The sequence below is a fragment of the Vigna umbellata genome, chromosome 1, assembly GCF_029865625.1.
Source record: "Vigna umbellata cultivar VRB3 chromosome 1, Vumbellata_1.0, whole genome shotgun sequence".
Lineage (NCBI taxonomy): Eukaryota > Viridiplantae > Streptophyta > Magnoliopsida > Fabales > Fabaceae > Vigna > Vigna umbellata.
The window spans coordinates 61221429-61234391 of NC_142165.1; the positions used below are offsets into that span (position 1 = coordinate 61221429).

Below are 12963 nucleotides of genomic sequence, written 5' to 3' on the forward strand. Positions count from 1 at the left end.
AGGATTTCATCGAATTTCAAAATCAAACAAAGTCCTTAGTCGAATTTCAAAATTTAATGAAACTCTTATTCAAATTTCAAAATCTAGTAAAGTCCGAATTTTGAAATCCAATGATACTTCAACTAGATTTTGAATTATGATAAAATCCATAACGAAATCAGATAAATCCTACATTTCTAATTCTACCTTCATTTACCATGCTGAAAATATACAAACAAATAAACTAAACCAAATACGAAAAGGAAGCTAGGTGCATAACTAGGTTTAGATTAAAAAAATAGAATAAACATGAGTAGCATGTGAGTGAGATAATTGAGAGAGAGAGAGAAAAAAAATTTACTCTTCCAAAATGTGTCAGGGTAAGTTCCCTCACAATTTCGCAGCGCACTCAATTGTTTCAAATACCTATTACCGTCCCCACATTTGCTCAAAGAGAATAGACATCTGCCTCCCACAGAAGCATCCATTCTCACATTTCTGCTGTTTTGCTAGTTTTTGTAAAGTGTGATTTCTGCTCTTAAATTTGGAGAGCATTTCCTCAAACTTTGACATTGGTTATTTATATTTTGGCAATACACTCACAAAACCTGATACCTTCTACCTACAGACCACAAGGGAATACAATCACCATTCCCATGGTTTCAAATCCCACTTGGCAAAATACTCAATGTTGAGATTCATCTGTTGCTGCACGGGTCACCATTCCCTTCGATTCAAACTCTATCCAGACTACTCATTTTCTGAGCGTAATTGCATCCGCAAAGCATGCTTGAGCTCCAATGTACTTATTAAAGTTAGGTCTCCTCCTTTCAGGATTAGGTTTTCTTGTGATTTTCTGAGTTCAATATTTAAAATGTTATCATTTCGTTTCGGTAGGAAATGAAGAAAAAGGCAAAGACCAATGAAGATGAACAGGTTGAATTCAGTGTGTAAGCTGCAAGTACATCTTCAACATTTAAGATTGTTGGATGAAGTATAAATGATTGAGAACGAGACAGAAGATAACATACAAGGTATTTTTCGATTAGAAGTGTTGATTTAGGTTATTAGTTTGTGAATCAATGATCTTCCATTAAGAAATGAATTTGATGCTCAAGAAGACAAGATTTGATTGATGCATGCTTGTTCCTACAGATTATGCTACTCACAGCCAAACCATTGTTTTGAATGCCATGAAGCCACATATATCTTTGCAATAAATTCTGACTCGCAAAAGCGAACGAATTATCTATTTTATTATAATTGATTAGCTTTAACCTTGATCTGACTGATTCTTGTAAGCTAAAATCCATTTATTATTGGTGTGCTCCCTTTTATAAATGTTTCTTGGTTTTGAGTCTTTATTTAGAATATGTAGCATGTATAGTCTCCCAAATGTCGACAAGTATAGTCTCCCAAATGTCGACAAGTATAGTCTCCTAAATGTAGGATATGGAAACACGAATCTATATATTAGATCACTATGAATTATCTAATTTAACAACCAATATTTGTATACTCAAAATCATCTATAAACAAAGTTAATCAAATATAATAATCTAAATATATTATGATCTAATACAAAAATGAATTTAATCTATCTATTTAATATCCAAAAATTGAAAAGTGGTGATAATATAAGATTTGTTCCTTATTTATATAATCACAATTGTTGAAAGTTTCACATCGACCAGAGATAAGGCCAATTTATAGTATATATATGGGTGCAAACCTAATCTTACAAGCTGGTTTTGTGGGGTTGAGTTAAGTTTAAAGTCCATTTATTAACCCGGTATTAGAGACATGGGTTAGAGTCTATCCTAGCGAGATCTGTGTTTATCAATCTACCCGCTATCAAGCTGCTATCGGACCATCACTAATGTTTAGTCACAAGCACGAGAGTACCTCAGCATGAAGGAGTGTGTTGGAAGTCTCACATCAACTAGAGACAAGGCCGATTTATAGTATATATGTGGGTGCAAACCTTACCTTACAAGCCGGTTTTGTGGGATTGAGTTAGACTTGAAGTCCACTTCTTAATAATAATATAAACTTTTGCAATAAGTTTAGAAGTTTACAGATTTTTAGAAAATTATTGTATTTATCCTTATTAACATTATGTTGGAACCATGTCAAAATTATGTTAAAGACAAAAAAATGTCTTTCAAATTGGACACTTTACCGATATGTGTCGTATGGTACTGTATGCGTGTCACTGTTTGATACGTGTTGGACATGGGAGATACCATTTGTTTGAGCTGCATAAATAATTCTCTCAATCTTGGATCACTTAACTTTGAACTATTTTTATTGTTTGCACTGTAGCAATGTAGCTTAAGTTTGGCTTTCATCTTATGCTCCAGTTAGAGTTTAGTACAAGTTCCGTATATTTGCATTGTATAATTTGTTATTTGGTTGTGAACTACAGGTATCTGAATTTCTGAGCTTAGAGTAACAGACGCAGGTTATCCTAAGGATGAGCGAGTATATTGGTTAGTATATTTCTCACATCTTATTGTCTTTTTCCCAGTTACCCTTGTATCTTTATTTGTTAACTTAAATCTCTATTGCAGTGATAATTGTAAAACGTCAATATTTGATTATCACAGAAGCTGTACACTATGCTCTCTCGATTTTCGTCTCATCTGTTGTCGTGAGCTTCGTATTGGTCAGCTTGTAGGTGGTGCAGATCTAGTTATGTTTGATTTTTCCTACAAAGGTCACGGTTACTTGCATGGTGAAGTAGTAAATAAAAGGGTAAACTGCACTGAAACAAACGATGTTGCTAAGCCTGTAGTTTGTGAATGGTCAAGATCTGGATGGCACGCAGAAAGTAATGGTAGTATTCCTTGTCCAAAAGTCAGTGATGAATGTAACCATGGCTTTCTAGAACTGAGAAGCATATTAGGTCAAGATTTTACCAGTGATTTATTGTGTAAAGCAAATGAACTAGAACAAACATACAAACTTTGGACCCCTGACAACTCCTGTATATGTTCAAGGCTTGACAGAAACACAGATGTTAGATATCATGGTATGAGAAAGCCTGCTTCCTGTGCATATTCCAGTGAACTATTTGTACTGTCCTAGGGCTTTAGACTCTCCTCAGAAAATTTCACAGCTAGCTAGGTTAAGTAATCACCAAAAGGATCAGTATAATCCTTGAATGGCAAGGAAGATATGAACTCGGCACAATGTTGAGACAATTGTTCCTCAAATAAATTAGAAGATGGCCAGTCTTTTAATTTCAATATCTAAGGTCAATTAAGCCAATCCCCACGAGTTTTTGTATATCCAGTAAAAAATTGGAAGATGTTAATTTCAAATGGCAGAAGTATGAACTCGGCACAATGGCATGGACAACATTTGGATGTGAATGCAATTGATTTGTCAGATTTGTGTGAAGTTTGTTTACTTTCTCAATCTTCAACTTGTTCTCTAGAGTGATTTTTCTAAGTTCATTATTCACTCTCATGAAGTTTATGTTTAAATTCTTTAATATTGGTTACCTGGAACCACTATGCTTCAAATGTCCAATAAAGAATAGTTTAGTTGTGGAAAATTTATTTCAAATTTCCTGAATTTCAGTGCTTTTAATGTTGTCAATTTCTGACTTCCATGAACTTGTATGAGCTGAGTGTCCAAGAAATATTTTGCAACGTAACTAAAAATTACAATATTTTGTTGTAAACTGCATTTCAATTTTCTTGGTCTTTTCAACTTGTATTTCTTTTTTTTTTTTTTGTAATAGACTAGAGTAAGTCACGTATTCTTTATTTTACTGATTCTGTAATTCTTTGGTGGTTTTACTTGACTTGCCTGCTGTTCTGTTGCTTTTGATTTCTTCATTTCTTCATTTCTTTTAGGAGTTGGTTAAATCCAGGTTGAAATTAACATCTGTCAATGTTTTACTGGTTATACAAAAGCCTGTGGGGATTGGTTTAATTGGCCTCAGATATTGAAATTAAAAGACTTGCCATCTTTTAATTTGTTTGAGGAACTCTCACCTCGACAGTATGCTGAGTTCATACTTCTTTGTTATTCAAAGAATATACTGATCCTTTTGGTGGTTGTCTTAACCTGGTTATGAAATTGCCTGAGAAGTGTCTAAAGTCAGACTTGGAACCTAAGACATATATTTCTTACAGATTTCCTTAGAAGCTTGGACGTGTTGACTCTGTGACTAAGCTCCACTGTGATATGTCTGATGCAGTATGTTGTATTGCCTTTTCTCCTTCTTCAAGTTTCCAAGTTTTGGAAACCGAAAGTGGATGCTGTGATGAGAAAGAAGTTGATCAGTTTCATCAACCCTCTGTTAGTAGTGAGGTGGCCATTGCTAGTGAGGATGGTCTTTCATGCAGATCCGAGTTCAAAGAGGTTGACAAAGTAAATATAAAGCAAGAAAGTGATTTGTTGTTTGCAGGGGATGGTCCAGAAGGTGCACTGTGGTATATTTTTCGGAAGCAGGACGTGCCTAAATTGCAGCAGTATCTAGGGAAGTATTTCAGAGAGTTTAGGCATATGCATTGCAGTCCTTTAAAGCAGGTAAATTAGTTGTGGATACTATTTGTCAGCCTGAGTCATTAGTAAAGCTTGGTTCCTACCAAATATATTTAGTGGTTACATTTGTAATATTTGGAGGTTTCATCAACCCTCTGTTAGTAGTGAGGTGGCCATTGCTAGTGAGGATGGTCTTTCATGCAGATCCGAGTTCAAAGAGGTTGACAAAGTAAATATAAAGCAAGAAAGTGATTTGTTGTTTGCAGGGGATGGTCCAGAAGGTGCACTGTGGTATATTTTTCGGAAGCAGGACGTGCCTAAATTGCAGCAGTATCTAGGGAAGCATTTCAGAGAGTTTAGGCATATGCATTGCAGTCCTTTAAAGCAGGTAAATTAGTTGTGGATACTATTTGTCAGCCTGAGTCATTAGTAAAGCTTGGTTCCTACCAAATATATTTAGTGGTTACATTTGTAATATTTGGAGGTTTTCACCCTTATGACGTTGTCTGTCTCACATTCTCCCATTTTCCTGTAATAAAATTTTCATTAAGTATATGTCATTACGGATTGGGTGAAGGGTTGTGAATAGTTATTTTCAAGTATTTGGCAGACAATATACTCCCAGATATATTTCAAATTAAACAATATAAGAATTTGTGTGAATACAAAATTAAATTTCAGCAAATAAAGAATGTGGTTAGTATCCGCTAAATGGGGGCAGTGAGAAATAGACGCACATAGTATGTAAATTTGGGGTAGTGAAATAACAGATACACATAGACACTATATTAAGAAGTGAACTAGACGTTATGTTCTCTTATATGGTCTGTTAGCTACGGTGACAGAAGCAGGAGTTTTTGAAAGACTTAACGGAGGACCTCAGTTGACTGATATTAGCGAAGTTATCACACTCGAGAATTCTCTTGACTAAATTTGTAAACACATTAGAGTTTTACTTAAATAAAAAATAATTAGAAGCTATATATAACAAACCAATAAATCAACAATTCTAAAATAAGTTCAGGCAATGATTTGATGCAATGATTTAGGACATGATTTGATATTATCGTAAAATGTGGGTATAGGTCTCATGTAATCTTTAAGTAAGCTTCTAAGGGAAATTTATATAGCATTTATATACTTTATTTTAGTCATGTTAATTCCCATAGATGTTACGGCTAAGGTGGGTTTGTTGGTATCCCAATTAAAGCAACTTTTCAAAACGATGAATTTCAAAACAACCATTAGATTTCCTTTGATGTCTAAAAATCCACATAATATTAACATCACAAGTTCACGGAATCAAATCCCGTTGAGTCGAAAATGGAAACAGAAAGGATAAAAAATTTTCTAGATTTGTAGAGATCCATCTATGGATGGCCATGGTCCTAGTAGAAGGGGCGAGTCATGATGGATGAGTAGGATTTGGATGCACGACAGGCTAGTCTAAAGTAGGAGATAGATATGTTGATCTTGATGTCCTATATGAAAGGGAGGGTATTATAGACTAGACAAAAGCTTCAACTTAGGTCAGTGATAAACAAGGAAGGGATATATGTCATTCGTGAAACTGTCTTAAGTAGAGATAGGAGAGGAAGACATATGGGATAAAGGAAATTGTGTTTCATAAAAAAATGAGATGCCACGATATTATTACCTTTCTTTGGAACAAATAAAAAACATTTATAAACTTTGTGACTAAAGGGATAGCCTAAGAAAACACAAATTCAATCATGGTTGTAATTTGTTAATGGCAGAAGAAGTGAACAAAGGACAAAAAAGACAACCAAAGACTTGCAAATGTGTATAGAAGAGATCACAATGATACAGAAGTTGAGTGGGAGGCTGATTAGACAAGGCCTTTTGAGGAAGTATATTAAGGAGATAAGTGACAATTTAAAGGACATGATGTCAAAACGAAGGTAAACAAGGCCTTTCGAGGAAGTATATTAAGGAGATAAGTGACAATTTGAAGGGTGTGATGCCAAAATGAAGGAGGAACTAATGAATAAACGAGGAGAGTATGAATCTTGTTGTTAATGGTTTAATTTTTATGTTCTTCTTTGCCATTTTAAGAAGAAGTATGGGGACAGAAGAATAAAAAAAAGACTATTTTCATCACAAAATCGGTGAAACAATGAATTGTTGTACTCATGCTCGTTTTCACATTGAAAACATCTAAGGTTTTTCTAAATTGAATTTGATTAATGAGAGATGTGAACCTTTCAAAAAAATTGAGATTTAGCACCTAAAGGAAATGTTCACAGGAAATAAGAGTAATAATCTAGAAACAAAACGTAATAGTGATGACCATAGGAACTTAAAATAGGTGATGTGCAAAGATCACTATGTAAAATATCAAAAGACACCAAAGTAGCATTATTGGGTGACATAAAAGACAACTTAACATGTTTTCCAAACACATATGAATCACAAATAGTTTTTGAATTCAAATGTTCAGAAGCAATGAACTTATTCATATGAAAACTACAAAATAGAATAAACGAGATTGCCAAGATGACCATGCTAGGCATTGGAAGCTAAACCAACAAAAGGAATGAGACTGGTGATTAGATAAAATTTGCCAACACTGTCACATCTCATAAATGGGATCCCCATCTTTAAATCAGCAACAAAGAAGTCAAAAGGGTCAAAGGAAACATAAACATTATTATCAGTAGTGAGTTGTGACACAAAATATATTTTTTTTTATAATTTACGGTGTGTGCAAGATTGGTTGACCAAAACCCTTATTTGGAATATCTTGACCACTACCAAAAATTAATGTGCGATTTAAATAACTCAAATTATAATAAGACATGAGATACCTTGTGATGTTATTAAGTGAGACAAGGTTCCAATGTTTATACGTGTTGTCAGAAGATGTCAAGGACATGTGTGCATAGCAGTTACAATGTTAGAGGGTACTGTGAAAGGTGTGGTGGTGTGGGCCTAAGGACATTGACCTAGAATGTTGACTTACTTTGAAGGTCCTTTGGGGTGAGTCCACTAAGATGTGGGATAAGGACAAGGAAGCATGCCCCCAAGAAGGGGAAATCCAACCCCAAGGATTCCAAGGAACAAAGTGAGGTGGCTACAGTTTTAGAGAAGGAGCTACAACAAGAAAATCATATGAACCAAATGAACGAGATCCACTACGCTGATTACGTCCATCAAAGAGACCCTGTTTGTTGCAATTTCGGACGAACCTAAAAAAATTGTTTGAGTGATGGTTGAAGTATTATTGTAAGGAGTGATCAATGTCCCATAGTACTAAAGTATGCATGGTGGTGTGAGAAGTAGTGGTTTGCATCTTCACCAAACTAGATTTGTTGAGAGTCAGCATAGAATAAGCCTGGAGGAAGGATGGCAAAGGGATACTCTAACTGATTAGGGTGACTATACTATGAAAGGATTGAGACAAACCAGAGACTAGCTATAGTACCAAACGATGATTGTTGATAGGAGCACCAAAATTCGTCAACTAAACATATATTTGTTTGAGTCACTAACAGTATGCAAAAACATTCGAAAAATTATTCATGTGAGTGGAAGAGAAATCCTACTCAAGAACAACAACACGAAAATTATGGTTGTCCACAAAAAATGGAAACTAAACAATTCCAGGTAGCCATAGTCATGGGGACTTTCTCCATGACAATGTCAATGAAATCAAAACAGATGGTAAAGTAGATCTACTAAAGTACAGTAGAATCTATAGTTGTCCATTGTTCATGCTTAGTATTGGTTGGAACAAACGTTCCTTCCCAGGTTAAGGGATGTTATAGTGAAGAACTTTGGTAGCCTGAGAATGAGTTTCAAAAAGTTCAGTCCACATGTCATAACGGTCGTTCTCTATGCCAACATAAAATGGATGCTATTTTTCATATTAGTGATCGTGAGTGTTAGGTGAAATTTAGGTTTACCCAAGGAGAAGGAGCCAAAATCGGAGTTGGTTAAAGACATGGCGTCAACGATGGGACACGGTGTATGACAGAGAGAAGATGCAAGGTATGAATCAAAGAAAGACTCATGATACCATGTAAGAAAGAAAGATAATTTGAATGCGTGTTTCATTATGGTAATAGTATGATCTAAACAAAGTATGTAATTATGCATAACATAGTTACAGAAGAAGTAATAACCTAATTACAAGAATTTAAATGTCATTGATAAACATGTGTGTGTTTTATACTCATATTTAAATGGACAAATAGGTTGGTTTAGTAGACTTAGTAACTTTTTTTAGCTCAGAACCTATTTAACTATATAAATATGGTCTATTCTCATCTCTAGACACTATAATGTATTTGACTATAAGTTGTTCATGCTTGTATGCATTATCTTGGTGTTATTTTTTCTTGACGTGAGAAGTAGATTTTCTCAGTAATATTTTTTAGATTATGTTGGGGAAGATTTTCCTGGCATAAATGGGAGATGAAAAAAGAGAGAGAAGAACTCAAATACATGGTTAAAGCAAATGCATAAATTGTCCTCTACCTATTTTAAATTGTTTTACCACTAGGCAATTACCTACCCCACAATGCTTTAAGAACTAGTTGTAGAACCCGTTTTGTTCCACAAAATTATAAGTATTTTTTGTTTGGTATATCAACTTGTCTGAACCAAGCACATAACTAGCAATTATGATTTGTTCCTGACTTAATTTGCTCAAATTCAACAAGAAAAAACTTGACAATTTGCAAATAGAAGTATTTATATTAAGTTAGTAGCTTTTTGTTGTAAATTAATGTAACTTTTCTCCTTGATTACTGCTTTTGAAACAAGTGAAAAAGATGACAATATATGCTAGAGAAGATGATGTTATAACAAAATATGAATTGTATTGCATTTGCTGAGTATATTGTTAAATTACTTCTTGTCTACTATGCTTTTCTGATTATGTTTTCTAGGCCATTTAGTCAATTATCATTCGTGAAATTGATTATTACTATGCAATTTACAAGTTAGAAAACAAAGGGCTTATTTCAAGTTTCGGCCACTATGACTGCCATATATGGATTGATGTTTAAATTTCAAAATCTGGATTAAGAAAAAGATAAGAAGGCATTAAAACCAGTCGTGCTTTTGTAGGAACATGTCAAATTAATTGTTTTGACTTCTTAAACACACCTTCGCATCTGCGCTCCTTAGTACTTCAGACATTTATTAAAAAAGCGATATTTAAAACCAAAATATGAATGTAAAATACGACCTATCCAACTATCATATTACTATATAAAAAGTGGTTATTTTAAATAACACGTCATATTAAAATTATTTATACGTTTTTTTTAGTAATTTATGCAAAAATAAAGGACTAAAATGTAACATCCCAAAATATAACGTTATACTATATAATAGTCATCACTTATTCAATATAATAGATTGGTCAACAAACAGAGATATAAAGTTATTACAGTTATCTAATACATCAAAGAAACTTTATGTCTACAAACCATCTATGATCAAAACTATCTACAAGAATAACTAAAAGAAGTCTAAGCATCTGCTGCATCTCCATCCAAGGTCTACTCCAAATCGATCTCATCTCCCTCTGCTCACACCCATCGAATGATCATAGCAAAGAGAAGAAGCAAAGAACATACAAGCACAAACATAAGAAAAAGGGTAAGCTCGAATACAACAATTAATGATTATATATTAACACATGTTAACATTCACACAACAACACATAGCACATCAAACCCAACAACCCCTTTTATGCCTAACGACCCTTTGATTTGACCATCCAGATTAGTATGAATATTGAGCTATACCAGTTCATGCACTTGTTATGGTGAAACAACTAACCTACCCCAAGCTACCACACAAGGTTAGTCCGTTACCACTCGCCTTAGGCCAAGAAAAAACCCCTAGACTATGACCTCCTGCAATTCTCAGGACATGCGTCACCCTTTTTTACTTGAGAATTGGTGACCATTAGAATGTCAAGATGAACTCCAAGACTGAGTGTCTCATATTCATACTTACAATACGTGAAATCACCACTGAGAAGTTCTTCCTTGGAACTCTCTTTCATACCTTTGAAATCATTGATATTAATTCATGTTCACACAGTATACTAATACCTGAGACTATTGATCATGCATTAAAGAAATAGAAACACAAATACAAGTCATCAAAAATCACACAAAAGCACATTTCTCCATGGCATCTTGATACTCATATCTAGGCAAGGAAAACATCTTTGGGACCTTCACCAACAGCTCTGGAAGGGTCCAAAACCCCCTAAAATGACCTAAAGAACGTCTAAAACAAACATCAAGAACCCTGAAAATCACCCAAAACTGGTGTAGTGGCGTCCAATACGACAATAATCGATTATCATATGTGATAATCAATTATTGACGAGAGCTTTGAAGAAAACATGACCCTTTGATTGGAATAATCGATTATCAAGAGAGATAATCGATTATTCTTATTAGTTTTTGACAACAACCTGATTTTTATGGTTTTGGTGCATCTTAAACATATCCAAATGATCAATTTAGAATATGTAACACTAATATGGATACAAAAACATGTTTATAGATGAAATAGAGTACTATATTGCTCATTTGGATGGGAATTAGATGTACCAAACCAATTCAAAAACTCAAAAGGGCCTAAACTCAATTCTATCACTTGCAACACTCAATCTCTGCAACTAATAGCTTGGATAAGTCCTAACATAACAACAGACTTCCAACTATCATTGTTTACCTAGAACATCTAATTCAAAATCTTACTCCTCAAAACCCTTAAAACTAGCTAAAACCAAGCCAAAATCAACATATCAATTACCAAAGATCGTATCATAAGTTTTCTCTCATTCTTAAGGTCCAAAACAATTTTGAATTACCCAAAAACAAACATAAAAACTCTTTTTTATATCAGATTTACTTCCCTTAGATTTTTACCTACTAAAACCCCTTAGAAACTACCTTAAAATCATATTCTTTTGACTAACATTTCATTCCAAAAATCATATCAGTTCATTTTCTTCAACAATAAATTATTAAAGACCTATTAAACTGTCCAAAACCACTATACTTATTATTAACTCAACATATCAATAATACACTTCTCAAACCTCCTTTTCTGGACCAAAAATCTACCCATTCCTTACAATTGATATCACTCAAGACTTGTAACAATTTGATAACTTCAACAATACATTCAAACCACCATTTCACTTATCAAAAACAGTTATAACATTCAACCTAACAATTTATTCACATATGTCATAAATTCCTACCTCATCACATAACAATTTCAAGAAATTTAACACACTAAAAATATCATATCAATTTACTCATACAATTCAACACATCATACCCATTCAATAACAACTTTTGAATAATTTAATAAATGAACATCAATTAATCCAGCTTTCCTTACCTAAAACTTTTCTCCTTCACGGCAAAACTCAATATCGCGAGATGTGGGAAGGAAACCCTCTTTGAAACCCTAAACTCCAAATCACCACAAATTAGAAAGAGAAAAGGAAACCCAAATTCGAACGCTAAAACGATCGTGAAGAACATTGTGTCAGATTCACCGAAAACTCACCTTGAAGAAATCGCAACTACGCTATCGCGAAGAGAACGTCGTTGTCGCCGCACCCACGAACAAAAATGTCTTTCCACAAGGAGGAATGAGTTTCGTCCTGCTGCTCTTTTTTTCTCACACTAAGATTTTGCAAAGAAAGAATAAAGGAAAAAGAGGAGAGTGGTAAGGGAAGAAGAAGAAACATAAAGGGAAAAAGGGGTTTCTTACAAACGAACTATGAAATTAGACATATGCAAGAAATATAACAACATGAGAGACTGAAAATCACAAAATTAAGCAAAAGCAAAGATTAAAAAACTGGAGCAAAGCTTTAAAAACAACAAAAAAAGTGAAAACTGGGAAAGAACCATGAAAACTGAGAATATTATACTAACATTACGTTAGCATCGATGAGCAAAGATGTGAGCAAGAAAATATTACATCCATGAAAGTTAGAAGAACTCAAACCAATTAAGAGCATGTTTCAAATCAATCAAATCAGATTTAGGAACAATATTTACAAAATTTCAATTTTAAGATTTACACTCAACACAACACGTGCAACCAAACATTATCATTATCTTAAAAACACTTTAATTTTCATTACTTAAAAATAATGCAACTCAAAATTAAAAGGATTTTTATGTGGCATGTAACGTGGTAAAAGGTGAAAGTAGGATAAGAAAATGATTGAAGACTAAAATAAATGCAAATTTTCCTTTCTCACCAAAACTGTTGCACATGTAGTGAATTCCTCTCTTTCTTTTCATTTTCAATTTCACCTTTTTATTTCTTTTCTCTTTCCATTCCAATTCAAACCACACATTCATTTTTGCTTCACATATTTTTCACTGTGAACACAACACCTCCCCCCACACTTTTTCAATAATTTCCCAAAACAGTTTCCAATCACATTGACAAGGTGGAGAC

The 12963-nt window shown here is 33.8% G+C and overlaps 1 pseudogene across 1 annotated transcript; it reads left to right on the forward strand.

Moving 5' to 3' along the window:
• The first annotated feature begins 373 nt into the window (after positions 1-373).
• LOC124826988 (lysine-specific demethylase JMJ29-like) lies at positions 374-5099 on the forward strand (annotated as a pseudogene). The gene is made up of 6 exons (XR_015784045.1): positions 374-793; positions 877-1013; positions 2408-2471; positions 2553-3136; positions 3863-4524; positions 4746-5099. The product of XR_015784045.1 is annotated as a lysine-specific demethylase JMJ29-like (transcript).
• Positions 5100-12963: the final 7864 nt, after the last annotated feature.